The sequence below is a fragment of the Oryctolagus cuniculus genome, chromosome 9 (assembly GCF_051225735.1).
Source record: "Oryctolagus cuniculus isolate XC-2025 breed Fujian yellow rabbit chromosome 9, ASM5122573v1, whole genome shotgun sequence".
NCBI classification, from domain to species: Eukaryota; Metazoa; Chordata; class Mammalia; order Lagomorpha; family Leporidae; genus Oryctolagus; species Oryctolagus cuniculus.
In genome coordinates this window covers 108460179-108483101 of record NC_142875.1, presented here as the reverse complement: position 1 = coordinate 108483101, position 22923 = coordinate 108460179, and the positions used below count along the sequence as shown (strand labels likewise).

The following is a 22923-nucleotide window of genomic DNA, read 5'->3' as shown; positions in this document are numbered from 1 at the left end:
GAGACGGACACAGGGTTCTGATCTACAGTTCACTCTCCAAATGTCTGCAGTGGCTGGGCTGAGTTGGGGCCAAAGCTGGGAGCCAGGATCACAGTCCAGATCTCCTATGTGGGGTGAGGGACAGAACCCAGCTACTTGAACCATCACCTGCTACTCCCCTCCATCCTTGCCTCCTGCACCCCCGCCCATACACAGTCCACAAAGGTTGAAGCTGTAGTAGGGAGGGAGCCAGGTTTAGGAATCAAACACAAGCATCCACTGTGGGACTTGGGTGTCCTAAGGCTAGCCTAACTAATCACTCCCCAGTGCTATTTTAATGGGCAAATTTGGCTACTTATTAAGCACGCATTTGAATCCTGATATGTGCCAGACACTCTGTGCCTAGGAACTAGGGATACAACAATGAACAAAATAGCCAAAGCTCCCTCAATTTTTGTCCTCATGAAGGTTTCATGCTTTTCCTAAATTCCTGGCTAAAGTTCTACATGAAATTAAAACCTGTTTTACTTTTTCCTTCTACAACTGTTTTTTTTTTTGTTTTGTTTTTTTTTTTTTTTGACAGGCAGAGTGGACAGTGAGAGAGAGAGACAGAGAGAGAAAGGTCTTCCTTTGCCGCTGGTTCACCCTCCAATGGCCGCCGCTGCAGCCGGCGCACCGTGCTGATCCTGGCAGGAGCCAGGAGCCAGGTGCTTTTCCTGGTCTCCCGTGGGGTGCAGGGCCCAAGCACCTGGGCCATCCTCCACTGCACTCCCTGGCCATAGCAGAGAGCTGGCCTGGAAGAGGGGCAACCGGGACAGAATCCGGCGCCCCAACCGGGACTAGAACCCGGTGTGCCGGCGCCGCAAGGTGGAGGATTAGCCTATTGAGCCACGGCGCCGGCTAACTTTTTCCTTCTACAACTGTTAACATCGTATAGCCTCAGCTATGGTAAATAGCTATGTCTTTATATATTTAAGTGTGATTTTTTAAATCGTCAGTAATAGAATACATAAAAATATGGTGCTATTTTGACCTAAATTAAATTTAGCATAGGTTAAAATTCTAATAAGAACATATTGTAGCAGCAGACATTTGACCTAGCACTAAAACACTATTTGGGCTGCCCACGTGGCATGTTAGAATGCTTGTATTCAATCCTGGCTCTGCTCCTGATTCCATCTTCCTGCTAATACGCACCCAGGGAGGCAGTAGTACTTAAGTACTTGGCTCCCTGTCGCTCCCATGGGACACTCAGATTGAGTTCCCAGCTCCTGGCTTAGGCCTGGCCCAGCTCCAGCTGTTTTCAGTTTAAGGGATCCAGCGGCTAGAAGATCCTCTCTCTCTCTCTCTCTCTCTCTCTCTCTCTGTGTGTGTGTGTGTGTGTCTTTATCTCTGCTTTTCAAATTAAAATAAATAAATTTTAAAAATTTAAAAAGAACACATAGAAATAGGTGTTAAAGATTAAAGGAAAAACTGTGTTTCAAATGTACATTGTGGTTATAGGAAACTCTCACTGATACACAAATAATGCTGGCATTTGAAGTCAGGTGCCTTTCTGACAAAAGCTGTGTAATTATTCCATTTGGTTGTACACTCAGCTGTTGAATGGTGGATAAATGCAGGGTGTTGTATTGGGCAACTCCAGGAGACAACATTGTGTTATTTTAATTATCTGGCCAACGAAATGGTGAAAAACATTTCCCAAAGGTGATAATTCAAGGTTTAGGGAATTTGACCCCAAGCACTTTTTCCCTTATGACAACTATAAGCTAATAGGACCCGTAGTAGGTTAAAGCCTCCCCCTGTTTTGTCAGCAAGAAAGGGCTTAGGATGCATTTCTCCAAAGTCCCTCTTGCTGGGCTGGCTTGGCCCAGACAGGGAAAGATTCTGATGGACTCTTGCGAGTGCTCTGTGATGCCTCTCCACCTGAGCCCGGGCTGAGGGTTGCTACTGGCCAGATAGAGGCTACAGCAGCAGGAAAGCACTTGTTGGACCGAGTAGTGAAAGTGATAGGGCTGAATCTGGTAAAAGGAAGCAGGGGAGGGGTGAAGGAGAGGCTGAAAATCTGTCTTGTCTACCCTGTTTTCCATTGGATATATAATCGGATTCCATAAATCATGCCTGCTGGGTCTGAAAGCAAAGGGCTGCCCTGTCTTCTACCTTCTGTGTTCTTTTCCCATGGGTCTCAATATCTGAGCCCTTTAGTGTTCCTTGGAGCTGATATCTAAGCATAAATCAGAATCAGTTTTAGGAGAAAAAGAAGGAGCAGAGCGGAGTATTCATTCAAATGTTCTTAAAGTAACAAGAACACACCTGGGAATGGAAGTTCTCCAGCCTTCCACTCTGGGCATGTGTGGGCCAGCGATCTGCAGAGACCAACCCAGGCACACACACAAACCAAAGTCCCGGTGGGCAGAAGAAATTGAAGTATACAGGCAGTATGAATTCTAAGAACCAGGATCTTCTTCCTCATTCTCATCTCTACAAGAGGCAAATCTCCAGGCAGCATTGTATATGGTGGGAAGCAGAAAGAGCATTCAATGGAGGCTCAAGACACACAATACTGGTCTCAGCTTTGGGGCTAATTAACTGCTGGAAGGCATCTCACCTCTGTACTTCATTTTCCCATCAGTAAATTATGGAGGATAGAGTTCCTTGTTGGTGCTGGTGTTGCCTGCAAAGAACTCTTTTCCTTACATATTTAAGATTCCCTGGCCCCTTTGAAGCACCTGCTGTATTTCGTAATGTGTTTGTCAAGGAGATTAAGAAATGATGGCAGGATTGTTCTTTTTGCTATTTTTTGTTTCTTTAGCAAGGAGTTGTGGCTAGAGTGGCACGGAAGGTATGGGGTGGTTACTACATCTCCAGTGTGTGTGTGTGGATTCGTTTTTCTGACACAGAGCAGCCTTCTGTGCTTGCGTATCTTCCTGAAACCCAAGCAGCTCCCGCAACCACAAGTGGCTTTAGTTTCCCTTTCTTTCCCTCCCTGTGTTTCCTAACTTAAGGATGATCTAATGGATTCATGATCAGGAGGTCTCAAATTGAATTAGTTGTCTGATTTCTTTTCTGACCTTAGGCAACTCATTTTTTCACTTAACCCTTAGTTCCTGGGGCCAGTATTGTGGTCAAATGAACTATAAGTAGTGCAACATGTGCACAGGTGTGGTCTCCAGTACAACGTGGCCTTGGCATTCATCCTCACTTTGACTTCCACTGCCTTTTGCCCTGAAATTAGTCATGTCTTCTTCACATAGATTATTTCTCAATGGAAAGTTCTAGGAGAAGAGTAGGATGAAAGGAAAGAACCCGGGGCCGGCATTGTGGTGCAGCCGGTTAAGCTGCTGCTTGCGACACTACCATCTCATATTGGAATGCCAGCTGGAGTCTTGGCTGCTGTGCTTCTGATCAGGCTTTCTCCTATTGTTCCGAGAAGGCAACAGAAGATGGCTCAAGGACTTGGGCCCCTGACACCCACGTGGGAGACCAGAATAGAGTTCCGGACTCCTGGCTTCAGCCCGGCCCAGACCAGGCTGTTGCAGGTATCTGGGGACTAAACCAATGGGTGGAAGATGGAATCTCTCTCTCTCTCTCTTTTTCCCTCTCTCCCTCCCTCCCTTCCTCCTTCTCCTTCTCTCTGTTGGGAATGTAAAATGATACATTCACTTTGGAAAATAGTTGGCAGTTCCTCAAATTTAAACAGTTACCGTATCAGCCGCTACACTCTTACACATGTACTGAAGAGAAATGAAAACAAATGACCATTTTAAAACTTTGGTCTGACTATTCATAATGGGGAAAGTGGACACTTAGCCAAATGTCCATCAGCTGAGGACTGGATAATGAAGTTTGTTATATCCATATGGTGCAATATTCAGCTGAAAAAAGGCATGAATACTGATCACACAACAACATGGATCAACCTTGAAAACATTTTGCTAAGTGAAGAAAACAAGGCACAAAAGGTCACATGTTGCATGATTCATTTTATATGCAATGTCCAGAATAGGCTAATCGGTAAAGACAGAAAGCAGTTCATGATTGCCAAGGGCTTGGGGAAGGGAGCAATAAAGAGAAAGTGTGATATTCTGAACAAGACACTGAGGATAGCCACCTACTGTTGTGATCACAATGAAAACCCCAGATTGTACACTCTAAAAAGGGTGGCATTTCTGGTGTTGGAATTGTATCTCAATTTAAAAAATAGAAGCAATATCAAAGAGAATTGTAATCTTATAAGAAAATTGGTTTTTGAGAATACCCTGGAGAGGCAGTACAGTATAGTACACATGGACTCTAAAGCCAAATGACATGGGTTGGAATCCTGTCCTGTTTATCAGCTGTGTGATCTGGAACAAACTACTTAACCTCTCCGTTCCCCAGTAGGTGCTTAGAGGAGTAGGCAACATGTGGCGAGTGCTGCATAAATGTTTGCTGGTATAACTGTATTCAATAAACTGTACAATGCAGCAGTGGGAAGCAAAGCCAGTATGAGAGAAGCTTGTGGGAGCCAGTGCTGTGGCATAGTGTGTAAAGCTGCCGCTGGTAGTGCTGGCATCCCATATGGGCACCGGTTCGAGTCCCAGCTGCTCCACTTCTGATCCAGCTCTCTGCTATGGCCTGGGAAAACAGTGAAAGATGGCCAAAGTCCTTGGAACCCTGCACCCACATGGGAGACCTGGAAGCAGCTCCTGGCTCCTGGTTTCGGAGAGGTGCAACCTGGCTGTTGCGGCCAATTAGGGAGTGAATTAGCATGATGGAAGACCTCTCTCTCTCTCTGCCTCTCCTTTGTGTAACTCTGACTTACGAATGAATAAATTTTGAGAGAGAGAGAGAGATTGTGCTGGACACAAATGTCAGTTAAGGAGGAGCAGAGCCAAGTGGAGTCGGAAGCAAACAGCTTCACTTGATTTTTTATCTGAACTTTGTTCTGTCTTGATAGGTGAAACCATCCCGGGTTTAGTGTAGTAGGAGGAAGAGATGGTATACATCAAAGATACAAAACCTGGGTCCTGGAAGATGGTCCAAAAATATGTTAGGGGAAGCTAAAAAGAGAAGCAAGGGATGGTGAACTGTAACAACGTAACTTTGCTGTTCAGCGTAAAGATTAGGCAGACATTTTGGTGGCTTTCCTCTGGAATTTAGGCAGTAAACTCACAATCTTCTTCCTCTTGATACAGACATATCTTTTTTACTTGAGATGTTTGTTGGTCTTTTATTTCAAAGTGTAAGGTTAACACAGTCTACAAGGTTTAATACCACTGCAACAAGTTTCATTCACAGGACAAATCAAGAATCCACGATGGTGGCAGGTGTTCCTAGCAGTATTCACGATCACTGCTGTCTGCATTTTCATGGGGTACACTTGCAATTCTCGACTCTGCTGTAGCTCTCTTTCTGTGTACAGAGGGCAAGCAGGAGGGGTCATTAGCAAACCCATTATGAGGAAGTGATAGAAGGTATTAAATTCCCTACTTGAAAGGATGGAGAAAAACTCTATTGCCTACCTTTCCTCTGGTTTTATACTTCTGAATTGTCTTCTGCAGATCTATCTTATGCTCATATAGCTTTGTTTCATTATATGTAGTTCTGCTTTCTTGACTATTTCCCATGAGGTATCAATAACTCACTACAATGACTTCTATTTTTACTGCTCCTTATATATTGTATTCACATACAACGTTGGACAAAGAGATGTTAATTGGTTTGCTGAGGTCACGCAGTAAGCTGCCAGGCCAGGGTCACAGTTGAGCTGTCATGACTCCTTCCTATTTCAGGGAAACAGTCTTTCATTTCACCATACATTTCTCCTAGAACTTTTTTTTTTTTTTAATTTATTTGACAGGTAGAGTTATAGACAGTGAGAGAGAGAGAGACAGAGAGAAAGGTCTTCCTTCCATTGGTTCACTCCCCAAATGGCTGCTACGGCTGGCGTTGCACCGATCCGAAGCCAGGAGCCAGGTGCTTCCTCCTGGTCTCCCGTGCAGGTGCAGGGCCCAAGCACTTGGGCCATCCTCCACTGCCATTCTGGGCCACAGCAGAGAGCTGGACTGGAAGAGGAGCAACCGGGACTAGAACCTGGCACCCATATGGGATGCCAGTGCCTCAGGCGGAGGATTAACCAAACGAGCCATGGCGTCAGCCCCTCTCCTAGAACTTTCTATTAAGAAATAATCTAGGTGAGGAAACCATGACGAATTTCAGGGCAGAAGGCAGTGGAGGTCAAAGTGAAGAATGCCAGAGCCTCGTTTTACTGGAGACCACACTGGGACACAACTAACCTTACTTATAGTTCATGCAATCACAGATTTTTCTCCAAAGTTCATCTCATATCACTTCTCTTTAGATGCATTAATCTGTGATTCTTGAAAGATTAGGAGTAATAATATGAGAGAGAAGAGAATGGTTGCCAAATGATAGAACAATGGGTAGAATTGGCTTGAAATTCTCTGAAATAGGCTGGCGCCGCTGCTCACTAGGCTAATCCTCCACCTAGCGGCGCCGGCACACCGGGTTCTAGTCCCAGTCAGGGCACCGGATTCTGTCCCGGTTGCCCCTCTTCCAGGCCAGCTCTCTGCTGTGGCCCGGGAGTGCAGTGGAGGATGGCCCAAGTCCTTGGGCCCTGCACCCCATGAGAGACCAGGATAAGTACCTGGCTCTTGCCATCGGATCAGCGCGGTGCGCCGGCCGCAGCATGCCAGCGGCGGCAGCCATTGGAGGGTGAACCAACGGCAAAGGAAGACCTTTCTCTCTGTCTCTCTCTCTCACTGTCCACTCTGCCTGTCAAAAAAATAAAAAATTAAAAACATTTAAAAAAAGAAAAAAAAAGAAATTCTCTGAAATAGCAGCATTAACAACTTAACAAACCCCCAAGTCATTTATTATAAAAAATCTTTAACTTCAGGAAGCAAGATTATTTCAGAAGAGACGGCAGTGGGCATGTTTATGGGGAAAGAGAGTTGGGGAGTGGTGTGGGTGGTGTGATAATCCTACCTGGGATTTCTAATTTTTGTTCTAAAACTTTAATGTGCTTTCCATCTGTTTTGTCTCATTTGCTCTGTTAGAATGTCTCTGATTATGTTATGCTGGATTGTGATCTATTATTTTATAAATTAGGAATTTAAACCTAGGGGAGTGATGAAATGCCCAAAATTGCATTGTACAATGAGAGTTGGAAGGAAACAGGACGAGAAGAAAGAAAGATACCAGAATGTTGGTTGCCAATATTGAATCTTACCTATTAAATTAGAGCCTGGTGAATTTCCTCTTGATTAGGAGTGTATGGGAGACAACCAGGGTTTAAGGCAGGGCTGCCAAAATTGGCTGCACATTGGAATTACCTTGGGGGCCTTAAAAAATCTCAAAACCTGATTCCCATTCTCAGAGAGTCCGATTCTGATTTAATTGGTTGAGATGTATCCAAGGCAATGAATTTTATAAAACTCCTGAAGTAGAAGCACTTGTTTAAATTTGCAAATAGATTCTAAGAAAAGAAGTCCAGAATCCGCCAATTCACTTTATTTATTTATTTATTTATTTTTTTTTTTTTTTTTTTTTTGACAGGCAGAGTGGACAGTGAGAGAGAGAGACAGAGAGAGAAAGGTCTTCCTTTGCCGCTGGTTCACCCTCCAATGGCCGCCGCTGCAGCCGGCGCACCGCGCTGATCCTGGCAGGAGCCAGGAGCCAGGTGCTTTTCCTGGTCTCCCATGGGGTGCAGGGCCCAAGCACCTGGGCCATCCTCCACTGCACTCCCTGGCCATAGCAGAGAGCTGGCCTGGAAGAGGGGCAACCGGGACAGAATCCGGCACCCCAACCGGGACTAGAACCCGGTGTGCCGGCGCCGCAAGGTGGAGGATTAGCCTATTGAGCCACGGCGCCGGCTCCGCCAATTCACTTTAATAAGTACAAGGGCACATCATAAGTTCATGGAAAAATGAAATGAGAAGACAAATTTATTTTGGTGCAAAAAATTAAAATCCATGGATAATTTTGTTCATAAGATGGATTTCCATGAACTTTTTTTTTTTTAAAAAAGATTTATTTACTTACGTTTATTTGAAAGGCAGAATGACAGAGAGAGAAAAGGAGACAGAGAAAAAGATCTCTATCCACTGGTTCACTCCCCAGTTGGCCACAATAGCCAGGCTGGGCCAGGCCAAGGCTAGGAGCCAGGAACTCCATCAAGGTAGAAGCCCTGCACTTGAGCCATCATCTTTTTGCTTTCCTAGGCACATTAGCAGGGAGCTGGGTCAGAATTGGATCAGCCAGGACTTGAACCAGTACTCCAATAAGAGGATATGGCATCACAAGGGGCAGCTTAACCCACTGTACAACAAAGCCAGCCCTCCATGAACTTTTTGAAAAAACTATGTGCATGTATCCCAGAATTTCTCATTAAATAAACTAATTTTAATGCTACCTTCCACACACATTTTGAAGTCACCTCATATATGATATTTTAGATTCAAAAAATGTGAAGCAATGTACCAAAAGAGAATAAGACAGTTAAAAAGGTATATTTTTAAAAAGCAGACACTGCATACAGAGGGTGAAAAAACTGTACTAGAAGCTAGGTCATATTTACTGTAAGGGCATATTAAACTTAGACATCAGGAAATGATTCTTTTATTCCTATGTGAGACATGGAAATATGAGTGTTCTAACTGTGGTATTGTATTATTATACTGATATTACATAGGATGAAGGTCTTTCCCAAAAGGAGAGGTCATTTGAAGATGTTACAGTGTCAGGAATAATAACACTAATGGAAGAAGAAGAATAAAAATATTTCTATAATTGTCATTAAGAATAATTAGGAAAAGCCACTGTTTACCATGTGCTAGGTATCACTCTAAGTGCTTTATGTGTGTTAAATTATTTACTTTTTCAATGATTCTTGAGGGAGGTAGTACTGCAAACTCAGTTTAGCAGATGAGAAAAACTGAGGTTTAGGAACGGTGTACTAATATATTCAAGAGTACACAGCTTGGGCTAGGACTGTGGTATAGTAGGCTAAGCCTCCGCTTGCAGCGCTGGCATCCCATATGGGCACCAATTTGTGTCCCAGCTATTCCTCTTCTGAACCAGCTCTCTGCTATGGCCTGGGAAAGCAGCGGAAGATGGCCCAGGTCTTTGGGCCCCTGCATCTACCGTGGGAGACCCAGAAGAAGCTCCTAGCTCCTGGTTTCAGATCGGCCCAGCTCCAGCCATTGCAGCCAGTTGAGGAGTGCAGTGAATGGAAGACCTTTCTGTCTCTCCCTTTTTCTGTCTGTAACTCTGCCTCTCAAATATATAAATAAAATTTTTAAAAAAATCTTAAAAAAAAAAAAGAGTACACAGTTAAATAGTAACAAAGACAGATATATTGGATTTTAGAAATGAGCTGGGCTGATGCTTCTGGTTCAGAATAAAAATTGAAAGCTGAAATCTAGACATGTGCACTATAAATATACCTTACCATGGCAGCTCTTAAATACTGAAAGGACAGAAGCTCTTTAACGCAGCCGCAGCCTCTTTCTTATGCATACAAGCTCATGACAGGTGAAGTAAAAAACAAACACAGGTGACAGTGGTTGGGCCAGCTCTTAGGCTACAGTGTGGATTCTGCGGATAAGGAGACAGAATTGTAAGTTTCTACTTAGGAAAATACACACACTTTACACACCCGCATCCACACTGGCACGCACTCCAGTTCTGCACTTTTTGCTCACTGAATTTATTCTCCAACTATTGTCTCTTAACATTTTGCAAACTTTTCGGTGCTTTTATTTTATTGGCCATGTGTTAAGAGGAAAGGAATTTTATCCACATGCATTGAAGGAAAGCTGTACTCCAGAGACCATTTTGATGGGGCAGTAGTTAATCAAAATTAGAGAACCTCAAGTAAAATGCAATATTCAGGAACACGAAGTTGCGACCTTTGCTCTGAAAAGTAATTATGTTATACAAATAAATTCTTGCTTCAGGAGGTACTTGTAACTACTACCATTGAAGAACACTTTTACATTCTCATTAATTCTCACAGACTCCTCTGATATCGACAGGCATGATTATCTCCGCTCTATTGATTAGGAGCTTTCAATAGGCTTCAATAGTTTGAGAAAAATCCATCCTACTGGCTTGGATCCCTGAGACCTTTCTGTGAGACTACAGTTAGATGGAGATAATACATTAACTTTGTTCCTGGCAATTCCAACTTGGCTGTCTCCCAGGTTGGCAAGATAATGCCTCCAGCAAGCAACAAAGAAGAACTTGTTAAACTCCAGGTCTTCACCTTGATTTTAGGCCAGAGAAGCTCTCTTGGAAGCCATACATCTTGATCTAAAGGTCCTCTGTGATCTTTAATTCTGATTACTGGTTCTTTAGGGAGATTTAGTTTCCTGCTCTTCTCTTTTCTGTCACCCTCAGCTAATTTTCTCTGTTGATAACTCTGCTTTCAAACTTCTTTCCCTTCTCATCTTTCTTCCTTAGTATTTTGTTATTAGAAAATAAAGTGCCATTCATTTGACCAGGAAAATAGAGTAGTCAGAGGAAAAAGTCATGATGACCATCACCATTGCTGTTGTGGAGTTCTGATATTATTTTCTTTGAGAATTCTCTGCACCAGTGTTTTCTTCTAACCCGTTTTGTTATGCTCTTCTTACAATATGTACATCTTTAAAATTTGCTATTTAATTTAATGAACAAAAAATCATTTATTAGGCATTTTTGTGAACCTAAATTTGAAAGATTTTAAATATTCTATTGTTCACCTATATAAAAACAAGTTGAGATGTCCCTCCTCTTATTAAAATTTGTTATTTCTATTTTTAGCTTTCTATTTTAAGAAAATTTCAAACATACACAAAAACAACAAGAATAGTAGAATGACTCCCACATGTTCATCACCTGAATTCAACATATGACCAATCTTGTGTTATAAATATCTTCACTCCAGGCTGTGGCTGTTTTGAAGCAAATCCCTCTTTGTGTTTTTAAAAAAGTTAATGAGTGTGATAAATACCTTTTATGTTCAGAAATACCTTCCATTTTAAACAGTATGTTGTTGTTTTGAGAGGCAGAGAAGTTCACACAGAGACAGACAGAAATAGCGCTCCTATCCCCTGGTTCATGCCCCAGATGCCTGTGGTAGTGGGGACTGGGCCAAGCTGAAGCTGGGAGCCAGGAACTTAGTCCAGGTCTCTCAGGTGGGTGGCAGAGACACAGTTACTTGAGCCATGACCATTACCCAGGGCTGGCATTAGCAGTAAGCTAGAATTGGAGCTGAAGCTGGGACTTGCACCCATGCACTGCGCTACAACATGGGTCACAGCTATTTTTTTTTTTTTTTTTTTGACAGGCAGAGTGGACAGTGAGAGAGAGAGACAGAGAGAAAGGTCTTCCTTTGCCGTTGGTTCACCCTCCAATGGTCGCCATGGCTGGCACGCTGCGGCCGGCGCACCGCGCTGATCCGATGGCAAGAGCCAGGTACTTTTCCTGGTCTCTCATGGGGTGCAGGGCCCAAGGACTTGGGCCATCCTCCACTGCACTCCCTGGCACAGAGCTGTCCTGGAAGAGGGGCAACCAGGACAGAATCCGGTACCCCGACCGGGACTAGAACCCGGTGTGCCGGCGCCGCAAGGCAGAGGATTAGCCTAGTGAGCCGCGGCGCCAGCCGGGTCACAGCTATCTTAACCAGTGGCTTCACCTCTAGGCCAAACATCCACCCCTAAAAAATGTTTTCCTTATAATTGACTCCTCAGAGAAAAATTCTCGGGTCAAAAGTATAAGTGACTCTGAGGTGGGTCCTGCAGTGTAGCAGATGAAGCCTCAGCCGGCAGTGCTGACAACTCATAGGGGCTGTGCTTAAAGTCCTGGCCACTTCGCTTCCGATCTGTTCTCTGCTAATGCTACTGGGAAGGCAGTGGATGATGGCGCAGGTGCTAGAGCCCACGCACCCATGTGGGAGACCTGGAAGAAGCTCCTGGTTCCTGGCTTTGGCCATGGGGAGTGAATCAGAAGATGGAGGCTCTCTTTCTGTCTGTCTCTCCTTCTCTGTCTCTGGAACTCTGCCTTTCAAATAAATGAATTTAAAAAACCTCTTTTAAAAAAAATGACTTTGAGACTCTTGGTTTATATATTGCCAAATTATTTTCCATAAGAGTATAAATTTAGATTCCTTCTCAATCATATAAAAATAGTCTTTAAAATAAAGTTCTTCGGAGCATTATAATTCACTTTTTTGAATCATTTTTTTTAAATGGATAGTTGAAAAATCGCATCTTGCTTTCTTTTAAAGTATGTTTTAAATTACTAGTTAGGATGAAAATCTTTTTAAAAAACATTTATTTTATTCATTTGAAAGAATGGGAAAAAAGGAGGGAGAAAGAGAGAGAGAAGGAGAGAGAGAGAGATAGGATTCTCAACTGCTGTTTTACTCTCCAAATACCTGCAACAGCTGAGGAGCGGCAGAGCCAAAGCCAGGAGCCAAGGACTCAATCCAGGTCTCCCACATAGGTGGCAGGGACCCAACTACCTAAGCCATCACCTCTCAGGGTGCACGTCAGTAGGAAACTGGAATAGAAGAAGAACCAGCACTCAAACACAGGCACTGAGATAAGGGATGCAGGTCTCCCACTGGAACCTTAACCATTACGCCAATCGTCCTCCCTGGAAGGAATTTTCTTTAAACTTAAGAAGTCATTGCCACTCCAATAAAATTTATACTACTTTTTTTTCTTTTGTGCTTCTTAAAACACATAGTTGCTTTTCCAGGTAACTCTTATTTCGTGTAGGCATGAAACAAAGGTCTAAATTATTTTTATCAAATAAGAAATCCATTGCCTAAACACCAGTTAAGTGACACCATAATAAATCTCAGTAGTTCTCAATCCTAGCTGAACAATAGTACCTCCTGGGAATCACTTCCTTTAGTGAATGCTGACAGGTGAAGTGAGGATCTATGGGGCTCATCTTTATCACACTCTCTAAGAGGATGAGGAATGAACACCTGTTGCCTACTTTTGTTTTTCTTTTTTTGACTCCACATATGAGTAGGGAGGGAAGGGGAGAAGTAAGCATGGGGAGAGATTGATTCATGGTTGCTAAGTTTTACCTAGGAGTGGGCACTTTTATTGCACAGTAGGATGATTGTAAGTAATGTTAATGTCATATTTCTCTGTTTTTTTTTTTTTAAACTAGAGTTTGAACGTTTTCATCATATAGCAGTGTTAAATGTTTGAGGCATGGATATATTTACCATGATGGAACTTACTACAATGTATACATCTATCTAAACATCACATGGTATCCAAGGAAGAGGAGACCGGACCTTACAAGCAAATGATCAAATAAACTAGCTAGACTATAGAGGTAGACTCTGATAGATGCAGACAGATCAGATGTAGAGTAAACTTCAGGCAAGAATTACCAACCTGGGTTTCCTGCATGGTTGACAGAGCACAGGACAATGGGTTCAGGGGTGTATAGGGGAGAATGAAGTAAAAGGAAAGTGAGATGACAGTCAATGCATCCCCCACCAAAACTCTTGTTGAAATTTAATCCCCATTGTGAGTCATTAAGAGGTAGGACCAGGTGGGACCTTTAAGAGGGGCTAAGGTCATGGGGGCAGAGCCGTTCCTGGGTTAATGGGCTAATGGGTCTTCCAAAGAGTTAAAGCCAGTTAAGCTCTGTCTCTTGGAAGCACTCCTGTCACCATGTCATGCCCTGTGCTGCCTTGGACCTCTGCAGAGGGTCCCACCAGCAGGAAGGCCCTCACCAGATTGGGTCTCTCAACCTTGGACCTCCCAGTCTCCAGAACCAGGAGCTAATAAACTTCTGTTCTTTATACATTACATTGTCTGTGGCATTCAGACACAGCAACAGGAAAAATGGACTAAGACAGTCAGTAATTAGACATTAGCATGGTTGGATATAGCCGGGAGGTTTTTTCTCTTGTATTAAGAGTTCAGTAACTGGAGGAGTATAAAACAAAGTTTTAATATCATTTAGGAGGAATGCATTAGGCAGAGGATGACAAGGTCCCATTCTGGGTGGCATTCAGGATAGGACTCCAGATGTAGAGTTTGGATACTAAGCATGAGTAACCACGCAGACCTTGAAAGAGTGGATCAAAGTGATGCCTTCCCAAACTGGGGAGTGCGGTAAGAATGGAAAGAAGGGGGCTGAGATGGTTGACATCCTTATCGTCACCATCATTGTTGGCTCATGAACTAGTCAGAAATTAACCCAGCATGTATTCTGTATCATCAATGGCCCCATCTACAAGGAGCTGAGAAATTTAGGTGTAATATAATTGGGGCTGGCATTGAAGAACTAGTTCCTGGTTCATTTATATACCACTATTTAGAATTCTTCCTATTTTTATACCTTACTCCACAATATTATGCCATTTGGTCCATCTGGTTTAAATCTCTCCCGCTTAACATGAATGTCAGATTCAAAGCTCTATCAGCAGCCTTTATACCAAAGCCATTAAATGAAGTATGAAGAGTTTTAAAACTCACATTAATTTTATTATCACTTTAACTTCCTCTCCACACTCAAGACTGATTAAACATATCCACAAACACTACAAATGTGTAGATGAAAAGTTTTCTGTTTCCATTGTGAATTCTAGTTAGATGTGTTTGCCTGAACAATGCAGCTATGTGACTACCTCCTAACCTCAGAGGCAGATGAAGAAGGAAGGGAGGAAGGGAGAGAGAGACTAACACACGCTGTCTGCAGGGGACCTGTTGTGTCCTAGTTGCTTTACATAAATTGTGCTCTGCAACTCTCAACACTTTCAAAGGTAGTTTTCCTCATTGCCACTTTGCAGATGGGAACACAGAGGCTTGAAAGCTTAAATACCTTGCACAAAATCACAATGAATGGTAGAAGTGAGATTCAAAGAGAAGTCAAACAAACCCCAAAGCCTCTTTTCTTACACTCCACCATAGGAAGCTGTAGGGTAAGAATAGGCCCCTCAGAGGTTCTGAGGCTGTCATGGTCTGGGGAGAAAAGTACAGGTCAACAGAAGAATTTGAGACCCCTGCAGGGAAGAGGGAGGGGGCGTTACTGGCTAAGGAGACATGGTTTGGAAGCACCTTTGCTGGTGTAATTTACGCCATGCTGCTCTGTGTGTGTGTGTGTTGACTGCCTTTAGGAGAGATGCAGGTTTCCTGGCTTCTCAGGAAGAGAAGGAAAGGCGAGATCAGGTGATTTGTCTCTGGATGCTCAATGCATCACCACCCATGGGGCTAGAACTTCAAACCTCTGACTTTGTTCCCACCAAGCCAGTGCAGCCTCCCCCTCCCACCCAGTTCCTAGACAGCACAGTGGTGAACCACGCAATCCCTGGGGAGGGGAATTGGCTACCAGCCCCAGGCTGTGCAGAAGGAGGCATTTCATTTCTCTGTTCACAGAGGTAGCCTTTTCATCCTGTGGGAGTGTTTGTGATTGTTCACCTGGGATTGTAGGATATGCATAGAGTCTTTGCGGTGACACACCCCATGCGACACAGCACTGAGGTAAAGGGCAGTGAGTTAATTTCCTGGTTGTGGAATCTTCTGTCTGTCTGTCTCTCTGCCTGCCTGGGTCTGGAATTTATTTATGTGAGAGTGAGAATGTGTGTGTGTGTGTGTGTGTGTGTGTGTGTACGCACGCGAGTGCATGTCTTCCCACTATCCTTTGTAGCCTGGCCTCCTCTGGTGTGCTAGAACAGGCTGGAGATGTGGCCAGAAAACTAAGCAGACTTGTTTACTGTTGGAGGGAAACTCCAGGCTATTTTTTTAGGGAGCTTCCCCAAAACTTCCCCCTTAGAAAGAAACACCCCCAAGAAGAGTGGCAAAAAGGAGGACCAATCCTCGGAATTGCAATGTACCTGACAGCGGCAGGGTCACCGTGCTTGAAAAAGGCAAGCCCCAGGATGCGCATGCAGCTGTCTCTGGTGCAGCAGCCAGATGGGCCGGCGGAGACACAGAAGGGTCAAAAGCTGTTGTGTTTAGCGTGGGTAGTGGCTCTGTGTTCTTGTTCCCTTCCTTATTATCCATAGCCATTATTCTGGGCTGGGGATTCAGGGGCCCTGGGAAATTGTTTTGGATTATTAATCCCAGGAAGAGGAAATAATCAGCAGAAAAATATCTGATTTACTTCTGAGCTTTTAGTTGCTCAAATGTAGACAAAGGATTATGGAATCTGGAAAATGAAAAATGGAATTATAATTAGAGTAAAAGTGAAATGAGATGCCTTAAATATTTATAACACACCAGAAGAAATGAACTATCTATATGATATTTATTTATTTGAAAGGCAGAGATATATAGAGATCTCCCAACTGATGGTTTACTCCCCAAATACCTGAAACAGCTAGATCTGGGCCAGGCTCGAGCCAGGAGCCAGGTCTCCCACATGGATGGCAGGGACTCAATTATGTGAGCCATCATCTGCTGCCTTCTAGGGTGTGTGTCAGCAGGAAACTGGAATCAGAAGTGGAGCTGGGACTCCAGTGCAAGCACTCTGATGTGGATGCAGGCATCTCAAGCCACATCTTCCCTGTTAAAATGCTGTTTGGGGCTGGTATTGTGGCACAGCGGGTTAAATCCCCAATCCGCAGTGCTGGCATCCCACATGGGTGCTGATTCAAGACCTGGCTGCTCCACTTCCTTTTTTTTTTTTTTTTTTAAGATTTATGATTTATTTATTTTACTTGAAGGTCACAGTTACACACAGAGAGAAGGAAAGGCAGAGAGAGAGAGAGAGAGAGAGGTCTTCCATCTGCTGGTTCACTCCCCAATTGGCCTCAACGGCCGGAGCTGCATCGATCTGAAGCCAGGAGCCAGGAGCTTCTTCTAGATCTCCCACACAAGTGCAGGGGTCCAAGGACCTGGGCCATCCCAGGCCATAGCATAGAGCTGGATTAGAAGTGGAGCATCCAGGACTCACACTGGCACCCATATGGGATACTGGCACTGCAGGCGGCAGCTTTACCTGCTACGCCAGTGTGCCAGCCCCTGCTCCACTTCCAATCCAGCTCTCTGCTATGGCATGGGAAAGCAGTAGAAGATGGCCCAAGTTCGTGGGCCCCTGCACCCATTTGTGGGAGACCTGGAAGAAGCTCCTGGCTCCTGGCTTCAGATCAACACAGCTCCGGCCGTTACAGCCATCTGGGGAGTGAACCAGTGGATGGAAGACCTCTCTCTCTATCTCTCTGCCTCTGCTTCTCTATAACTCTGCCTTTCCAATAAATAAATAAATCTTTAAAAAATAATAAAATGCTGTTTGTCGTGTCTGTGAGCACTGAATTTCTTGCTTAGATATTACAAGGCCTATCTCTAGTGCTCCTCTACAAGGTAAACATTTGTGAGGTACCAGGATACAAATCAGTCTTCGTCATCTCCACTGTAGATCACACCTGTTCCAGGAATCCCTGGATACAGGTGAAAGTCAGAAGCAAGAAAAGCTGATGCCCCTGAATGTTATTGTAGAAAGATCTGTTTAAACAGGTTCCAGACTCCCTGTTCAGAGTTCGAGGTTCATTCCAAACCCAGGGTCTCCAGGAAGGTAGGGATGGGTGCAGATCACAACATTCACATCCCTCAGTTCCTGAGCAGAGCAGGGGAGGGCAATGTTGCCTCCTCTCCTGTCCACCTCACACTGGGAGCGCTCACAGGGCGGAAGGCAAGTTATCTGCACAAGACTGCTTCTCGGGATTTAAAAGTGATCTTCAATTCACTCCTTGTCTTCTGACAGATTTGCTTCCATAGAAAGGTGGAGCCTGGGGCACTGACAGCTCCAGCCTGGGGATCCTAATTCCTCAACTGGTGCTCTATTCCCTGGGGTTACTGGCTCCTTCCTGGCCCCCAGGCTCACGGTGAAAGACTGATAGTCTTGGGAAGTGAGTCATTGCACTCAGAAAGCCAAAGGTGGAAACAGGAGTGAGGTCAGACCCAGGAAAATGAACCAAGGAAACAATCCTAGATTCCATATTCTGGTGAGTACTAGAAAAAATGTATGATGTTGCCCTTATTCTGAACACAGATATGTAGACATCACTACACCCCTACAAAGACTTTCAAGAAAACATGTTATGATGTACCTCCTGGTAAAATCTGGTTTTAGCATGGTGCTTTCTTCTTGACACTGTTGGCCGTGTTCATCTGAATGACACGTACATATGTATAGGAAAATAGTTTAGAGAGCCCTGGGTTTGGGGCTGGCGTTATGGCACAGGGGGTTACGCTGCCACCTGCAATGCTAGCATCCCAAACTCCAATCCAGCTCCCTGCTAATGTACCTGGGAAGGCAGCAGAACATGGCCCAACTACTTGGGCCCGTCCACTTACATGGGAGGCTCAGTTGGAGATCCAGGCACCTGGTTTCAGCCTGGTCCAGGCTGGGTTGTTGCAGCCAACTGGGGAGTGATCCAATGGAATGAAGATCTCTTTCTCTCTATCCCTTTCTTTTTCTGTCACTCTGCCTTTCAAATAAATCTTTAAAATAAATAGAGAAATAAATTAAAAAGAACATCAGGTTTGTAAGTGAAAGAGCCGTGTATGAAACTGTGCTTTGCTCTTCACTTATCTTTTGTTTTGTTTTGTTTTCAGCCTGGCTAATTCCTAACTGAGTCCCTCGGTTTCTGCCTTTGCTCCTTTATGTGAATGTGCCTGGTGCCCTGCAGTTGCTCAACATACGTTGTTAGATCTAGAAACAGGAAGGGCAGCTTACTTTTCAGGATGTTAGAGATAAGTAATTCTGGACTTCGCTAGATCTGAGCAGTTCTCTGACCCACTTGGAATTTACCATGTTTACTCTGTTAAAGGAGATTTTATTGGCTAGGTAGCTCAAGGGTAAGAACGAAAGCTGGAGGAAAGCAGCTGAGAGCTTAGGTAAGAAGATACTCTCCCAGGCAGGGCCCTGCCACGCCCCCTATATTTTACCTTTCTGACCTCCAACCTCTGAGTCCTCTGCCCTGTAGCCCGTGACCTCCCTTAATGCAGGTGGCACCCACTGGGGAGGGTGGGTTGCCTGTCTACTGAAAAGGAACATGGCTGTAGATCCACATGGTCAGGTCGAAGGTGAGGCTGGCACAACAGATTTGATCAAACCCGACTGGAACAGGGCCAGATGTAATACTGAGGTCTAGCAAGGAAATGTCTCACAACGCACAAGCCAGCAGAGTACAAGAGAATGAAGCTGATTTTAAAAGTCCTTTTCATAGATGCACTTTGGTAGAAAGAGCTGCTTTTGGAAACTCATGGGTAGATTTCTAATTTCTGGAGAAAATGCTGTGCTAATTGAACAGAAATGTCACTGATAAGCATTGTGTTATGGCTACACGTAAAACTGTCTTTGAATTTAAAACAGGTGTAGAAATATAGTGTGGCATTATGCTTGCACATGCTTGTGAGTATGTGTAAAGGTTTGGAGAGTTAATATTTAATTCAGTTATAGTCATAATCATTCATTGCTGTGGTCTCTGTAAAGAGTTGGGTGGACTTCACTCCCGTTTTCATTCTCCTTTTCTTCCTATTTGCATGGCTTCCTCATTGTGCTATTCCTGCCTCTGGGATTCTCACTTCAAGAGGGGACCTAAACCTTATACTGTGCCAGGAAATAGCCTGAAGCAGTTTTTGTCCTGAAGAGAAAAATTAATGAGTGATAACCTCAAGTGAAGCACTGACATTGTTTTAATTAGAATCCTTGCTGAAGAGATTTGGCACAGTAGAGACAGGTATGTGTACACAAAAGGCAGGCATTTGTCAAATAAATTATTAGAATAAACATTTCATTAGATCCTTGTTACCAATGCTCTGAGTTTATTATACATAGCACAAAAGATAGAACTGGGGGATAATGCTTTATATACTTAAGGATTTTATAGTCAGTCTACATAAGAAGGAGAAGTAGCCAGCGTTTACTTTTTTTTTTTTTCAAAAAACTTATTTTGTTCATTTATTTGCAAGGCAGAGCTACAGAGACGAGAGAGAGAAAGAGAGAATCTTTCATCTGCTGGTTCACTCTCCAAAAATGGCCACAATGGCTGAGACTGGACCAGGCCAAAGCCAGGAACCTTGAATTCCATCCAGATTTCCCACGTAGGTTCAGGGGTCCAGGAACTTGGACCATCTTCCCCTCTGCTTTCCCAGGTGCATTAGCAGGGAGCTGGATTAGAAGCTGAGGAGCCGAGACTCAAAGTGATGCTCATATGAGATGTTGGCGTCACAGCTGGCAATTTAACTCACTGCACAACACCAGCTCTGACACAGAGATTTTTAACACAGTGGGAAAACTGCCTAGGTATAATTAAATGGGGACAGAGTATTGGTCAAATTGTACAGAAATATTGACTAGGAGCATTTTTCTAACAATCAAGTGGCCTAGAATCTAACTCACGAGAAAAGTTGCCCTAGGAGGTTTACGGCATTGAGCATTCTTTTTCTCAGCTTGACCCAGAGTGGACAGGGCAAGTCACAGAGCCATTGAATATGAATTACAGGGAGAAGAGTCCTGTAAAGGGAAATATTGTTGCTACAAGCACATATGAGCATTTTCTGATATCTGAGCGGAATGGGCTCTTCGTAATGAGTTTGCCCATGCAGGCTTCTGTGGATATGTGAGTACACCTGGTGTGTGTACATTAACAATCCTGGACTCATTCCCTAGTCTCTAGCCAAACTGCAATCATCAGAAAGAAAACAATTTCACTGAGTGAAGCTCAGTGCCCTACATATTTATCTATTTGCTTTAGCTTCAAATTTCACTAGGCTGTTTGGTGTGAATGTGCCTAACCTCTTTAAACTACTCAGGAACAAACAAAAGTGATGGTGACAAAATGTGGCAGAACATCGTATTGTATCCATAGGTGATCAATGTGCAAGGGGCTACAAACATGGGTTTGAGACCCTGGGGAGAGGTGTGTTTGACCATGCACCTGCAGGTGAGCGTGCCCACTATTTTCAGTTCTGTGTGTGGACATAAGTGCACACAGGACTTCAAATGACCTCCTTCGGTGCGTTTTAGTGGGTGTGTAGTTTAGTTTCTGGGCAGAACCCACAGGTCTGAGCTGGCTGCTGACTGGCCCTCTTTTTCCACTTGTACTAAGGTAGAAAGATTGTGCTTGCTGGCGCAACCTACTTCCCAGAGAGCCAAACTCGTTAAACTGGCTGCTCCCTGAATGAAAATAATTACATCTGATAATGTTCTGGAAAGGAAACAAAAGGAAAGGAAATAAGAACGAGAATGGCAGGGCCATGTATCCAGATAGCTTCTCAATTCACCTAGCCAAGTTAATGGTTTATTTTGAAGACCTTGTCCTTTGCTGTACTCTCTCAAGGCTCTCTTCTTGCACTATTGCTAATGGCATTCTTTGCATTGGGAATTGTGAAAACTTTTTCAACTACCTTTCTCCTTGCCTTTTTGGCTTATGAGATAGATGAGTTGGACTTTGCTGTCTAACTACTCTTGCCTTCATAGATACCTGGCCATGGACAAACCCACAGATAAGAATTTGCCTCTGCTCTCTGCAGTTTTCACCTTCTGGCTCCTCCTCTGGTTACAGTCTTCTGTCAATCAATTACACACCTATCTCTCTTTTAAGTTCTAAGGGAACATCTAACTATAAACCCCACGTACAACCTATTGAAAAATGTAAAAGTGGTGAGATGGGCATTGGGAGGCTTCTTGACACAGGTCTATCAGACACTGAGAGTCTGTCTCATTAACTAGCAATGTGCTTGCTGGTGTCAGTCATAAAACCCAACATGTAATATAACAATAGAAGGTAATGTAATATGGCTAATGAAACATATGTACAATACAGTATTGTGTCAAATAAGCTATACTTCTGATTTTGTGTTTATTTTTCAATTTTTATTTTTTGAAAGGCAGAGAAAATGACAGAGAGATATTCCATCCAGTGGTTCATTCACCATATACCTACAACAGCCAGGTCTGGGGGAAGACAGAGTCTAGGAACTCAATCCAAGTCTCCCACATGGGTGGCAGGGAGCCAATACTTGTGCCATCCCCTGCTTCCTCCAAGAGTATACATTAGCAGGAAGTTGGAATCGCAAGTGGCACTCTGACTTAAATCCAAGCACTTGGCTATGGGATATCGGCATCCCAAGTGGCAAATTAAGCACTGCTCCAAACCTCTATTGGTATTTTAATATTTTTTTCATCAGTCACTACAAAATGGGATGACATATTATGATGACTTAGCAGAATACTCTATTTTGTTTCAGATTCATCAGAATCAAAGAAGTAGGCCTTGCCAACCATGGAGCCATGGGGGAGGTTTCTCAAGCAAGGGCAGCATAGACAGTGGGTAGATAGATGGAAGTAGTAGCCACCAGCTCACTTTAGAAAGAATCAAGTGTTGAGAGGTGTCATTTGAAATATATGTTGATTTATACAGACTGTAAAGTGAATCTTTTTTCAGATAAACAAGAACTTCAGAACTGTCATTCACTTAAGGAGAACTGGAAACTAGAAAAATGGAGGAGAGTGGGGCGGGGAAAAGATTTTTATGCCACCCATTTTTCACTTTTATTTTTCATTTGTATGAATATGTTTCCTTTCAAATAAAGAGTTGGGGGCAGTGTTTGGCGCAGTGGTTAAGTTACCACTTGACTGCCCACATCTTCTATCAGAGTGCATGGTTCCAGTCCCACCTCCTCAACTTCTGATCTAGCTTCCCACTAATGAGCCCTTGGAAGCCAGCAGATGATGGCCCAGGTCCTTGAGTCCATGCCACCTGGGGACCTGAGCTCTGGGCTCCTGGTTTCTGCCAGCTCCAGCCCCAGATATTGTGAGCATTTGGGTAGTGAACCAGCAGGTGGACTATTTCTCCTTGTGTCTCTGCCTTTCTGTCTTTCCAGTAAAGTGAAAATAAATAAATAGAAATCAACAAATTATATAAGCAAATAAGTAGATAAATAAATATTTAAGAGAAACAGAAGGTGGCTT

At 43.7% G+C, this 22923-nt stretch overlaps 1 protein-coding gene across 5 annotated transcripts in view; it reads left to right on the top strand.

The window, feature by feature from the left end:
- Positions 1-22923, top strand: part of STYK1 (STY kinase 1) — a 53663-nt gene that overhangs the window by 15151 nt on the left and 15589 nt on the right. Inside the window, exon 1 of one of the 5 annotated variants that reach the window (XM_089304585.1) lies at positions 3405-3518. The exons of the other annotated variants lie outside the window; for them this stretch is intronic. The gene's annotated coding sequence lies outside the window, so the exon portion shown is untranslated. Of the gene's footprint in view, positions 1-3404; positions 3519-22923 lie in introns of those variants that run through there. 5 annotated transcript variants of the gene reach the window in all.